The sequence below is a fragment of the Schistocerca serialis genome, unplaced genomic scaffold (genome assembly GCF_023864345.2).
Source record: "Schistocerca serialis cubense isolate TAMUIC-IGC-003099 unplaced genomic scaffold, iqSchSeri2.2 HiC_scaffold_1370, whole genome shotgun sequence".
Taxonomy (NCBI): domain Eukaryota; kingdom Metazoa; phylum Arthropoda; class Insecta; order Orthoptera; family Acrididae; genus Schistocerca; species Schistocerca serialis.
Genome location: NW_026047592.1, coordinates 9,295,515 through 9,310,663, shown reverse-complemented (window position 1 = coordinate 9,310,663; position 15,149 = coordinate 9,295,515).

The following is a 15,149-nucleotide window of genomic DNA, read 5'->3' as shown; positions in this document are numbered from 1 at the left end:
CAGGGATGGTTCAAAGCATAGACAGTAAGAAGAGTCAGTCTTCTTGTACTTAAGTCGGCATTGTGCCTTTTGTATTTAATTCCGATGCAATTTCTGTGTTTCATCGTCAATAAGAAGGTCGAAGGGATACAGTAAACCTGGAGTGAAGCATCGGAGTCTATAACTAGTGTCACAAGAATGGTTAAAAGCATAGACAGTAAGAAGTGTCAGTCTTCTTGTACTTAATCCGGCATTGTGCCTTTTGTATTTAATTCCGATGCAATTTCTGTGTTTCATCGTCAATAAGAAGGTCAGAGGGATACAGTAAACCTAAAGTGAAGCAACAGAATCTATAACTTGTGTCAAAGGAATGGTTCAAAACATAGACAGGACGAAGAGTCAGTCTTCCAGTACTTAAGTCGGCATTGTGCCTTTTCTATTCAATTCGGATGCAATTTCTGTGTTTCATCGTCAATAAGACGGTCAGAGGGATACAGTAAACCTGAAGTGAAGCATCGGAATGTATAACTAGTGTCACAGGAATGGTTCAAAACATAGACAGTTGGAAGAGTCAGTCTTCTTGTACTTAAGTCGGCATTGTGCCTTTTGTATTTAATTCCGATGCAATTTCTGTGATTCATCGTAAATAACAAGGTCCAAGGGATACAGTAAACCTGAAGTGAAGCATCGGACTCTATAACTAGCGTCACAGAAATGGTTCAAAACATAGACAGTAGGAAGAGTCAGTCTCCTTGTACTTAAGTCGGCATTGTGCCTTTTGTATTTAATTCCGATGCAATTTCTGTGTTTCATCGTCAATAAGAAGGTCCTAGGGAAACAGTAAACCTGAAGTGAAGCATCGGAATCTATAACTAGTGTCACAGGAATGGTGCTAATCATAGACTGTAAGATGAGTCAGTATTCTTGTACTTAAGTCGGCATTGTGTCTTTTGTATTTAATTCCGATGCAATTTCTGCGTTTCATCGTCAATAAGAAGGTCCAAGGGATACAGTAAACCTGAAGTGAAGCATCGGAATCTACAACTAGTGTCACAGGAATGGTTCAAAACATAATCAGGAAGAAGAGTCAGTCTTCTTGTACTTAAGTTGGCATTGTGCCTTTCGTATTTAATTCCGATGAAATTTCTGTGTTTCACCGTCAATAAGAAGGTCAGAGGTATACAGTAAACCTGAAGTGAAGCATCGGAATCTATAACTAGTGTCACAGGAATGGTTCAAACATAGACAATAAGAAGAGTCAGTCTTCTTGTACTTAAGTTGGCATTGTGCCTTTTGTATTTAATTCCGATGCAATTTCTGTGTTTCATCGTCAATAAGAAGGTCAGAGGGATACAGTAAACCTGAAGTGAAGCATCGGAATCTATAAATAGTGTCACAGGAATGGTTCAAAACATAGTCTGTAAGAAGAGTCAGTCTTCTTGTACTTAAGTCGGCATTGTGCCTTTTGTATTTAATTCCGATGCAATTTCTGTGTTTCATCGTCAATAAGAAGGTCCAAGGGTTACAGTAAACCTGGAGTGATGCATCGGAATCTATAACTAGTGTCACAGGAATGGTTCAAAGCATAGACAGTAATGCGGCATTGTGCCTTTTGTATTTAATTCCGATGCAATTTCTGTGTTTCATCGTCAATAAGAAGGTCAGAGGGATACAGTAAACCTGAAATGAAGCAACGGATTCTATAACAAGTGTCACAGGAATGGTTCAAAACATAGACAGTAGGAAGAGTCAGTCTTCCAGTACTTAAGTCGGCATTGTGCCTTTTCTATTTAATTCGGATGCAATTTCTGTGTTTCATCGTCAATAAGACGGTCAGAGGGATACAGTAAACCTGAAGTGAAGCATCGGAATGTATAACTAGTGTCACAGGAATGGTTCAAAACATAGACAGTTGGAAGAGTCAGTCTTCTTGTACTTAAGTCGGCATTGTGCCTTTTGTATTTAATTCCGATGCAATTTCAGTGTTTCATCGTCAATAAGAAGGTCAGAGGGATACAGTAATCCTGAAGTTAAGCATCGGAATCTATGACTAGTGTCACAGGAATGGTTCAAAGCATAGTCAGTAATAAGAGTCTGTCTTCTTGCACTTAAGTCGGTATTGTGCCTTTTGTATTTAATTCCGATGCAATTTCTGTGTTTCATCGTCAATAAGAAGGTCAGAGGGATACAGTAAACCTGAAGTGAAGCAACGGAATCTATAACTAGTGTCACAGCAATGGTTCAAAACATAGTCAGTAAGAAGAGTCAGTCTTCTTGTACTTAAGTCGGCATTGTGCATTTTGTACTTAATTCCGATTCAGTTTTTGTGTTTCATCGTCAATAAGACGGTCCAAGGGATACAGTCAACATGGAGTGAAACATCGGAATCTATAACTAGGGTCACAGGAATGGTTCAAAGCATAGTCAGTAAAAGGAGTCAAGTCTTCTTGTAGTGAAGTTGGCGTTGTGCCTTTTGTATTGAATTCCGATGCAATTTCTGTGTTTCATCGACAATAAGAAGGTCCAAGGGATACAGTAAACCTGAAGTGAAGCATCGGAATCTATAACAAGTGTCTTAGGAATGGTTCAAAACATATACAGTAGGAAGAGTCAGGCTTCTAGTACCTAAGTCGGCATTGTGCCTTTTCTATTTGATTCGGATGCAATTTCTGTGTTTCATCGTCAATAAGACGGTCAGAGGGATACAGTAAACCTGAAGTGAAGCATCGGATTCTATAACTAGCGTCACAGGAATGGTTCAAAACATGGACAGTTGGAAGAGTCAGTCTTCTTGTACTTAAGTCGGCATTGTGTCTTTTGTATTTAATACCGATGCAATTTCTGCGTTTCATCGTCAATAAGAAGGTCCAAGGGATACAGTAAACCTGAAGTGAAGCATCGGAATCTACAACTAGTGTCACAGGAATGGTTCAAAACATAATCAGGAAGAAGAGTCAGTCTTCTTGTACTTAAGTTGGAATTGTGCCTTTCGTATTTAATTCCGATGAAATTTCTGTGTTTCACCGTCAATAAGAAGGTCAGAGGGAAACAGTAAACCTGAAGTGAAGCATCGGAATCTATAACTAGTGTCACAGGAATGGTTCAAACATAGACAGTAAGAAGAGTCAGTCTTCTTGTACTTAAGGTGGCATTGTGCCTTTTGAATTTAATTCCGATGCAATTTCTGTGTTTCATCGTCAATAAGAAGGTCAGAGGGATACTTTAAACCTGAAGTGAAGCATCGGAATCTATAAATAGTGTCACAGGAATGGTTGAAAACATAGTCTGTAAGAAGAGGCAGTCTTCTTGTACTTAAGTCGGCATTGTGCCTTTTGTATTTAATTCCGATGCAATTTCTGTGTTTCATCGTCAATAAGAAGGTCCAAGGGATACAGTAAACCTGGAGTGAAGCATCGGAATCTATAACTTGTGTCACATTAATGGTTCAAAACATAGACAGTAGGAAGAGTCAGTCTTCTTGTACTTAAGTCGGCATTGTGCCTTTTGTATTTAATTCCGATACAATTTCTGTGTTTCATCGTCAATAAGAAGGTCCAAGGGATACAGTAAACATGAAGTGAAGCATCGGAATCTATAACTAGTGTCACTGGAATGGTTCAAATTATAGACAGTATGAAGAGTCAGTCTTCTTGTACTTAAGTCGGCATTGTGCCTTTTATATTTAATTTGAATGCAATTTCTGTGTTTCATCGTCAATAAGAAGGTCAGAAGGATACAGTAATCCTGAAGTTAAGCATCGGAATCCTTGACTAGTGTCACAGGAATGGTTCAAAGCATAGTCCATAAGAAGAGTCAGTCTTCTTGTTCTTAAGTCGGTATTGTGCTTTTTGTATTTAATTCCGATGCAATTTCTGTGTTTCATCGTCAATAACACGGTCCAAGGGATACAGTAAACCTGAAGTGAAACATCGGAATCTATAACTAGTGTCACAATAATGGTTGAAAACATAGACTGTAGGAAGTGTCAGTCTTCTTGTACTTAAGTCGGCATTGTGCCTATTGTATTTAATTCGGATGTAATTTCTGTGTTTCATCGTCAATAAGAAGGTCTAAGGGACACAGTAAACCTGCAGTGAAGCATCGGAATCTATAACTAGTGTCACAGGGATGGTTAAAAGCATAGTCAGTAAGAAGAGTCAGTCTTCTTGTACTTAAGTCGGCATTGTGCCTTTTGTATTTAATTCCGATGCAATTTCTGTGTTTCATCGTCAATAAGAAGGTCCAAGGGATACAGTCAACCTGGAGTGAAACATCGGAATCTATAACTAGTGTCACAGGGACGGTTCAAAACATAGACAGTAAGATGAGTCAGTATTCTTGTACTTAAATCGGCATTGTGCGTTTTGTATTTAATTCCGATGCAATTTCTGTGTTTCATCGTCACTAAGAAGGTCAGAGGGATACAGTAATCCGGAAGTTAAGCATCGGAATCTATAACTAGAGTCACAGGAATGGTTCAAAGCATAGTCAGTAAGTTGGGTCAGTCTTCTTGTAGTTCAGTCGGCCTTGTGCCTTTTGTATTGAATTCCGATGCTATTTCTGTGTTTCATCGTCAATAAGGAGGTCCAAGGGATACAGTAAACCTGAAGTGAAGCATCGGAATCTCTAACAAGTGTCTTAGGAATGGTTCAAAACATAGACAGTAGGAAGAGACAGTCTTCTAGTACTTAAGTCGGCATTGTGCCTTTTCAATTTCATTCGGAAGCAATTTCTGTGTTTCATCGTCAATAAGACGGTCAGGGGGATACAGTAAACCTTAATTGAAGCATCGGAATCTATAACTAGTGTCACAGGAATGGTTGAAAGCATAGACAGTTGGAAGAGTCAGTCTTCTGGTACTTAAGTCGGCATTGTGTCCTTTGTATTTAATTCCGATGCTATTTCTCTGTTTCATCGGCAATAAGAGGGTCCAAGGGATACAGTAAACCTGAAGTGAAGCATCGGAATCTACAACTAGTGTCACAGGAATGATTCAAAACGTAGTCAGGAAGAAGAGTCAGTCTTCTTGTACTCAAGTCGGCATTGTGCCTTTTGTATTTAATTCCGATGCAATATCTGTGTTTCATCGTCAATAAGAAGGTCTAAGGGACACAGTAAGCCTGTAGTGAAGCATCGGAATCTATAACTAGTGTCACAGGGATGGTTCAAAGCATAGACAGTAAGAAGAGTCAGTCTTCTTGTACTTAAGTCGGCATTGTGCCTTTTGTATTTAATTCCGATGCAATTTCTGTGTTTCATCGTCAATAAGAAGGTCGAAGGGATACAGTAAACCTGGAGTGAAGCATCGGAGTCTATAACTAGTGTCACAAGAATGGTTAAAAGCATAGACAGTAAGAAGTGTCAGTCTTCTTGTACTTAATCCGGCATTGTGCCTTTTGTATTTAATTCCGATGCAATTTCTGTGTTTCATCGTCAATAAGAAGGTCAGAGGGATACAGTAAACCTAAAGTGAAGCAACAGAATCTATAACTTGTGTCAAAGGAATGGTTCAAAACATAGACAGTACGAAGAGTCAGTCTTCCAGTACTTAAGTCGGCATTGTGCCTTTTCTATTCAATTCGGATGCAATTTCTGTGTTTCATCGTCAATAAGACGGTCAGAGGGATACAGTAAACCTGAAGTGAAGCATCGGAATGTATAACTAGTGTCACAGGAATGGTTCAAAACATAGACAGTTGGAAGAGTCAGTCTTCTTGTACTTAAGTCGGCATTGTGCCTTTTGTATTTAATTCCGATGCAATTTCTGTGATTCATCGTAAATAACAAGGTCCAAGGGATACAGTAAACCTGAAGTGAAGCATCGGACTCTATAACTAGCGTCACAGAAATGGTTCAAAACATAGACAGTAGGAAGAGTCAGTCTTCTTGTACTTAAGTCGGCATTGTGCCTTTTGTATTTAATTCCGATGCAATTTCTGTGTTTCATCGTCAATAAGAAGGTCCTAGGGAAACAGTAAACCTGAAGTGAAGCATCGGAATCTATAACTAGTGTCACAGGAATGGTGCTAATCATAGACTGTAAGATGAGTCAGTATTCTTGTACTTAAGTCGGCATTGTGTCTTTTGTATTTAATTCCGATGCAATTTCTGCGTTTCATCGTCAATAAGAAGGTCCAAGGGATACAGTAAACCTGAAGTGAAGCATCGGAATCTACAACTAGTGTCACAGGAATGGTTCAAAACATAATCAGGAAGAAGAGTCAGTCTTCTTGTACTTAAGTTGGCATTGTGCCTTTCGTATTTAATTCCGATGAAATTTCTGTGTTTCACCGTCAATAAGAAGGTCAGAGGTATACAGTAAACCTGAAGTGAAGCATCGGAATCTATAACTAGTGTCACAGGAATGGTTCAAACATAGACAGTAAGAAGAGTCAGTCTTCTTGTACTTAAGTTGGCATTGTGCCTTTTGTATTTAATTCCGATGCAATTTCTGTGTTTCATCGTCAATAAGAAGGTCAGAGGGATACAGTAAACCTGAAGTGAAGCATCGGAATCTATAAATAGTGTCACAGGAATGGTTCAAAACATAGTCTGTAAGAAGAGTCAGTCTTCTTGTACTTAAGTCGGCATTGTGCCTTTTGTATTTAATTCCGATGCAATTTCTGTGTTTCATCGTCAATAAGAAGGTCCAAGGGTTACAGTAAACCTGGAGTGATGCATCGGAATCTATAACTAGTGTCACAGGAATGGTTCAAAGCATAGACAGTAATGCGGCATTGTGCCTTTTGTATTTAATTCCGATGCAATTTCTGTGTTTCATCGTCAATAAGAAGGTCAGAGGGATACAGTAAACCTGAAATGAAGCAACGGATTCTATAACAAGTGTCACAGGAATGGTTCAAAACATAGACAGTAGGAAGAGTCAGTCTTCCAGTACTTAAGTCGGCATTGTGCCTTTTCTATTTAATTCGGATGCAATTTCTGTGTTTCATCGTCAATAAGACGGTCAGAGGGATACAGTAAACCTGAAGTGAAGCATCGGAATGTATAACTAGTGTCACAGGAATGGTTCAAAACATAGACAGTTGGAAGAGTCAGTCTTCTTGTACTTAAGTCGGCATTGTGCCTTTTGTATTTAATTCCGATGCAATTTCTGTGTTTCATCGTCAATAAGAAGGTCAGAGGGATACAGTAATCCTGAAGTTAAGCATCGGAATCTATGACTAGTGTCACAGGAATGGTTCAGAGCATAGTCAGTAATAAGAGTCTGTCTTCTTGTACTTAAGTCGGTATTGTGCCTTTTGTATTTAATTCCGATGCAATTTCTGTGTTTCATCGTCAATAAGAAGGTCAGAGGGATACAGTAAACCTGAAGTGAAGCAACGGAATCTATAACTAGTGTCACAGCAATGGTTCAAAACATAGTCAGTAAGAAGAGTCAGTCTTCTTGTACTTAAGTCGGCATTGTGCATTTTGTACTTAATTCCGATTCAGTTTTTGTGTTTCATCGTCAATAAGACGGTCCAAGGGACACAGTCAACCTGGAGTGAAACATTGGAATCTATAACTAGGGTCACAGGAATGGTTCAAAGCATAGTCAGTAAAAGGAGTCAAGTCTTCTTGTAGTGAAGTTGGCGTTGTGCCTTTTGTATTGAATTCCGATGCAATTTCTGTGTTTCATCGACAATAAGAAGGTCCAAGGGATACAGTAAACCTGAAGTGAAGCATCGGAATCTATAACAAGTGTCTTAGGAATGGTTCAAAACATAGACAGTAGGAAGAGTCAGGCTTCTAGTACCTAAGTCGGCATTGTGCCTTTTCTATTTGATTCGGATGCAATTTCTGTGTTTCATCGTCAATAAGACGGTCAGAGGGATACAGTAAACCTGAAGTGAAGCATCGGATTCTATAACTAGCGTCACAGGAATGGTTCAAAACATGGACAGTTGGAAGAGTCAGTCTTCTTGTACTTAAGTCGGCATTGTGTCTTTTGTATTTAATACCGATGCAATTTCTGCGTTTCATCGTCAATAAGAAGGTCCAAGGGATACAGTAAACCTGAAGTGAAGCATCGGAATCTACAACTAGTGTCACAGGAATGGTTCAAATCATAATCAGGAAGAAGAGTCAGTCTTCTTGTACTTAAGTTGGAAATGTGCCTTTCGTATTTAATTCCGATGAAATTTCTGTGTTTCACCGTCAATAAGAAGGTCAGAGGGAAACAGTAAACCTGAAGTGAAACATCGGAATCTATAACTAGTGTCACAGGAATGGTTCAAACATAGACAGTAAGAAGAGTCAGTCTTCTTGTACTTAAGTTGGCATTGTGCCTTTTGAATTTAATTCCGATGCAATTTCTGTGTTTCATCGTCAATAAGAAGGTCAGAGGGATACTTTAAACCTGAAGTGAAGCATCGGAATCTATAAATAGTGTCACAGGAATGGTTCAAAACATAGTCTGTAAGAAGAGTCAGTCTTCTTGTACTTAAGTCGGCATTGTGCCTTTTGTACTTAATTCCGATGCAATTTCTGTGTTTCATCGTCAATAAGAAGGTCCAAGGGATACAGTAAACCTGGAGTGAAGCATCGGAATCTATAACTTGTGTCACATTAATGGTTCAAAACATAGACAGTAGGAAGAGTCAGTCTTCTTGTACTTAAGTCGGCATTGTGCCTTTTGTATTTAATTCCGATACAATTTCTGTGTTTCATCGTCAATAAGAAGGTCCAAGGGATACAGTAAACATGAAGTGAAGCATCGGAATCTATAACTAGTGTCACTGGAATGGTTCAAATTATAGACAGTATGAAGAGTCAGTCTTCTTGTACTTAAGTCGGCATTGTGCCTTTTGTATTTAATTTGAATGCAATTTCTGTGTTTCATCGTCAATAAGAAGGTCAGAAGGATACAGTAATCCTGAAGTTAAGCATCGGAATCCTTGACTAGTGTCACAGGAATGGTTCAAAGCATAGTCCATAAGAAGAGTCAGTCTTCTTGTTCTTAAGTCGGTATTGTGCTTTTTGTATTTAATTCCGATGCAATTTCTGTGTTTCATCGTCAATAACACGGTCCAAGGGATACAGTAAACCTGAAGTGAAACATCGGAATCTATAACTAGTGTCACAATAATGGTTGAAAACATAGACTGTAGGAAGTGTCAGTCTTCTTGTACTTAAGTCGGCATTGTGCCTATTGTATTTAATTCCGATGTAATTTCTGTGTTTCATCGTCAATAAGAAGGTCTAAGGGACACAGTAAACCTGCAGTGAAGCATCGGAATCTATAACTAGTGTCACAGGGATGGTTCAAAGCATAGTCAGTAAGAAGAGTCAGTCTTCTTGTACTTAAGTCGGCATTGTGCCTTTTGTATTTAATTCCGATGCAATTTCTGTGTTTCATCGTCAATAAGAAGGTCCAAGGGATACAGTCAACCTGGAGTGAAACATCGGAATCTATAACTAGTGTCACAGGGACGGTTCAAAACATAGACAGTAAGATGAGTCAGTATTCTTGTACTTAAGTCGGCATTGTGCGTTTTGTATTTAATTCCGATGCAATTTCTGTGTTTCATCGTCACTAAGAAGGTCAGAGGGATACAGTAATCCGGAAGTTAAGCATCGGAATCTATAACTAGAGTCACAGGAATTGTTCAAAGCATAGTCAGTAAGTTGGGTCAGTCTTCTTGTAGTTCAGTCGGCCTTGTGCCTTTTGTATTGAATTCCGATCCTATTTCTGTGTTTCATCGTCAATAAGGAGGTCCAAGGGATACAGTAAACCTGAAGTGAAGCATCGGAATCTCTAACAAGTGTCTTAGGAATGGTTCAAAACATAGACAGTAGGAAGAGTCAGTCTTCTAGTACTTAAGTCGGCATTGTGCCTTTTCAATTTCATTCGGAAGCAATTTCTGTGTTTCATCGTCAATAAGACGGTCAGGGGGATACAGTAAACCTTAATTGAAGCATCGGAATCTATAACTAGTGTCACAGGAATGGTTGAAAGCATAGACAGTTGGAAGAGTCAGTCTTCTGGTACTTAAGTCGGCATTGTGTCCTTTGTATTTAATTCCGATGCTATTTCTCTGTTTCATCGGCAATAAGAAGGTCCAAGGGATACAGTAAACCTGAAGTGAAGCATCGGAATCTACAACTAGTGTCACAGGAATGATTCAAAACGTAGTCAGGAAGAAGAGTCAGTCTTCTTGTACTCAAGTCGGCATTGTGCCTTTTGTATTTAATTCCGATGCAATATCTGTGTTTCATCGTCAATAAGAAGGTCTAAGGGACACAGTAAGCCTGCAGTGAAGCATCGGAATCTATAACTAGTGTCACAGGGATGGTTCAAAGCATAGACAGTAAGAAGAGTCAGTCTTCTTGTACTTAATCCGGCATTGTGCCTTTTGTATTTAATTCCGATGCAATTTCTGTGTTTCATCGTCAATAAGAAGGTCAGAGGGATACAGTAAACCTAAAGTGAAGCAACAGAATCTATAACTTGTGTCAAAGGAATGGTTCAAAACATAGACAGTACGAAGAGTCAGTCTTCCAGTACTTAAGTCGGCATTGTGCCTTTTCTATTCAATTCGGATGCAATTTCTGTGTTTCATCGTCAATAAGACGGTCAGAGGGATACAGTAAACCTGAAGTGAAGCATCGGAATGTATAACTAGTGTCACAGGAATGGTTCAAAACATAGACAGTTGGAAGAGTCAGTCTTCTTGTACTTAAGTCGGCATTGTGCCTTTTGTATTTAATTCCGATGCAATTTCTGTGATTCATCGTAAATAACAAGGTCCAAGGGATACAGTAAACCTGAAGTGAAGCATCGGACTCTATAACTAGCGTCACAGAAATGGTTCAAAACATAGACAGTAGGAAGAGTCAGTCTTCTTGTACTTAAGTCGGCATTGTGCCTTTTGTATTTAATTCCGATGCAATTTCTGTGTTTCATCGTCAATAAGAAGGTCCTAGGGAAACAGTAAACCTGAAGTGAAGCATCGGAATCTATAACTAGTGTCACAGGAATGGTGCTAATCATAGACTGTAAGATGAGTCAGTATTCTTGTACTTAAGTCGGCATTGTGTCTTTTGTATTTAATTCCGATGCAATTTCTGCGTTTCATCGTCAATAAGAAGGTCCAAGGGATACAGTAAACCTGAAGTGAAGCATCGGAAACTACAACTAGTGTCACAGGAATGGTTCAAAACATAATCAGGAAGAAGAGTCAGTCTTCTTGTACTTAAGTTGGCATTGTGCCTTTCGTATTTCATTCCGATGAAATTTCTGTGTTTCACCGTCAATAAGAAGGTCAGAGGTATACAGTAAACCTGAAGTGAAGCATCGGAATCTATAACTAGTGTCACAGGAATGGTTCAAACATAGACAGTAAGAAGAGTCAGTCTTCTTGTACTTAAGTTGGCATTGTGCCTTTTGTATTTAATTCCGATGCAATTTCTGTGTTTCATCGTCAATAAGAAGGTCAGAGGGATACAGTAAACCTGAAGTGAAGCATCGGAATCTATAAATAGTGTCACAGGAATGGTTCAAAGCATAGTCTGTAAGAAGAGTCAGTCTTCTTGTACTTAAGTCGGCATTGTGCCTTTTGTATTTAATTCCGATGCAATTTCTGTGTTTCATCGTCAATAAGAAGGTCCAAGGGTTACAGTAAACCTGGAGTGATGCATCGGAATCTATAACTAGTGTCACAGGAATGGTTCAAAGCATAGACAGTAATGCGGCATTGTGCCTTTTGTATTTAATTCCGATGCAATTTCTGTGTTTCATCGTCAATAAGAAGGTCAGAGGGATACAGTAAACCTGAAATGAAGCAACGGATTCTATAACAAGTGTCACAGGAATGGTTCAAAACATAGACAGTAGGAAGATTCAGTCTTCCAGTACTTAAGTCGGCATTGTGCCTTTTCTATTTAATTCGGATGCAATTTCTGTGTTTCATCGTCAATAAGACGGTCAGAGGGATACAGTAAACCTGAAGTGAAGCATCGGAATGTATAACTAGTGTCACAGGAATGGTTCAAAACATAGACAGTTGGAAGAGTCAGTCTTCTTGTACTTAAGTCGGCATTGTGCCTTTTGTATTTAATTCCGATGCAATTTCTGTGTTTCATCGTCAATAAGAAGGTCAGAGGGATACAGTAATCCTGAAGTTAAGCATCGGAATCTATGACTAGTGTCACAGGAATGGTTCAAAGCATAGTCAGTAATAAGAGTCTGTCTTCTTGTACTTAAGTCGGTATTGTGCCTTTTGTATTTAATTCCGATGCAATTTCTGTGTTTCATCGTCAATAAGAAGGTCAGAGGGATACAGTAAACCTGAAGTGAAGCAACAGAATCTATAACTAGTGTCACAGCAATGGTTCAAAACATAGTCAGTAAGAAGAGTCAGTCTTCTTGTACTTAAGTCGGCATTGTGCATTTTGTACTTCATTCCGATTCAGTTTTTGTGTTTCATCGTCAATAAGACGGTCCAAGGGATACAGTCAACCTGGAGTGAAACATCGGAATCTATAACTAGGGTCACAGGAATGGTTCAAAGCATAGTCAGTAAAAGGAGTCAAGTCTTCTTGTAGTGAAGTTGGCGTTGTGCCTTTTGTATTGAATTCCGATGCAATTTCTGTGTTTCATCGACAATAAGAAGGTCCAAGGGATACAGTAAACCTGAAGTGAAGCATCGGAATCTACAACTAGTGTCACAGGAATGGTTCAAAACATAATCAGGATGAAGAGTCAGTCTTCTTGTACTTAAGTTGGAATTGTGCCTTTCGTATTTAATTCCGATGAAATTTCTGTGTTTCACCGTCAATAAGAAGGTCAGAGGGAAACAGTAAACCTGAAGTGAAGCATCGGAATCTATAACTAGTGTCACAGGAATGGTTCAAACATAGACAGTAAGAAGAGTCAGTCTTCTTGTACTTAAGTTGGCATTGTGCCTTTTGAATTTAATTCCGATGCAATTTCTGTGTTTCATCGTCAATAAGAAGGTCAGAGGGATACTTTAAACCTGAAGTGAAGCATCGGAATCTATAAATAGTGTCACAGGAATGGTTCAAGACATAGTCTGTAAGAAGAGTCAGTCTTCTTGTACTTAAGTCGGCATTGTGCCTTTTGTATTTAATTCCGATGCAATTTCTGTGTTTCATCGTCAATAAGAAGGTCCAAGGGATACAGTAAACCTGGAGTGAAGCATCGGAATCTATAACTTGTGTCACATTAATGGTTCAAAACATAGACAGTAGGAAGAGCCAGTCTTCTTGTACTTAAGTCGGCATTGTGCCTTTTGTATTTAATTTGAATGCAATTTCTGTGTTTCATCGTCAATAAGAAGGTCAGAAGGATACAGTAATCCTGAAGTTAAGCATCGGAATCCTTGACTAGTGTCACAGGAATGGTTCAAAGCATAGTCCATAAGAAGAGTCAGTCTTCTTGTTCTTAAGTCGGTATTGTGCTTTTTGTATTTAATTCCGATGCAATTTCTGTGTTTCATCGTCAATAACACGGTCCAAGGGATGCAGTAAACCTGAAGTGAAACATCGGAATCTATAACTAGTGTCACAATAATGGTTGAAAACATAGACTGTAGGAAGTGTCAGTCTTCTTGTACTTAAGTCGGCATTGTGCCTATTGTATTTAATTCCGATGTAATTTCTGTGTTTCATCGTCAATAAGAAGGTCTAAGGGACACAGTAAACCTGCAGTGAAGCATCGGAATCTATAACTAGTGTCACAGGGATGGTTCAAAGCATAGTCAGTAAGAAGAGTCAGTCTTCTTGTACTTAAGTCGGCATAGTGCCTTTTGTATTTAATTCCGATGCAATTTCTGTGTTTCATCGTCAATAAGAAGGTCGAAGGGATACAGTCAACCTGGAGTGAAACATCGGAATCTATAACTAGTGTCACAGGGACGGTTCAAAACATAGACGGTAAGATGGGTCAGTATTCTTGTACTTAAGTCGGCATTGTGCGTTTTGTATTTAATTCCGATGCAATTTCTGTGTTTCATCGTCACTAAGAAGGTCAGAGGGATACAGTAATCCGGAAGTTAAGCATCGGAATCTATAACTAGAGTCACAGGAATTGTTCAAAGCATAGTCAGTAAGTTGGGTCAGTCTTCTTGTAGTTCAGTCGGCCTTGTGCCTTTTGTATTGAATTCCGATCCTATTTCTGTGTTTCATCGTCAATAAGGAGGTCCAAGGGATACAGTAAACCTGAAGTGAAGCATCGGAATCTCTAACAAGTGTCTTAGGAATGGTTCAAAACATAGACAGTAGGAAGAGTCAGTCTTCTAGTACTTAAGTCGGCATTGTGCCTTTTCAATTTCATTCGGAAGCAATTTCTGTGTTTCATCGTCAATAAGACGGTCAGGGGGATACAGTAAACCTTAATTGAAGCATCGGAATCTATAACTAGTGTCACAGGAATGGTTGAAAGCATAGACAGTTGGAAGAGTCAGTCTTCTGGTACTTAAGTCGGCATTGTGTCCTTTGTATTTAATTCCGATGCTATTTCTCTGTTTCATCGGCAATAAGAAGGTCCAAGGGATACAGTAAACCTGAAGTGAAGCATCGGAATCTACAACTAGTGTCACAGGAATGATTCAAAACGTAGTCAGGAAGAAGAGTCAGTCTTCTTGTACTCAAGTCGGCATTGTGCCTTTTGTATTTAATTCCGATGCAATATCTGTGTTTCATCGTCAATAAGAAGGTCTAAGGGACACAGTAAGCCTGTAGTGAAGCATCGGAATCTATAACTAGTGTCACAGGGATGGTTCAAAGCATAGACAGTAAGAAGAGTCAGTCTTCTTGTACTTAAGTCGGCATTGTGCCTTTTGTATTTAATTCCGATGCAATTTCTGTGTTTCATCGTCAATAAGAAGGTCGAAGGGATACAGTAAACCTGGAGTGAAGCATCGGAGTCTATAACTAGTGTCACAAGAATGGTTAAAAGCATAGACAGTAAGAAGTGTCAGTCTTCTTGTACTTAATCCGGCATTGTGCCTTTTGTATTTAATTCCGATGCAATATCTGTGTTTCATCGTCAATAAGAAGGTCAGAGGGATACAGTAAACCTAAAGTGAAGCAACAGAATCTATAACTTGTGTCAAAGGATTGGTTCAAAACATAGACAGTACGAAGAGTCAGTCTTCCAGTACTTAAGTCGGCATTGTGCCTTTTCTATTTAATTCGGATGCAAT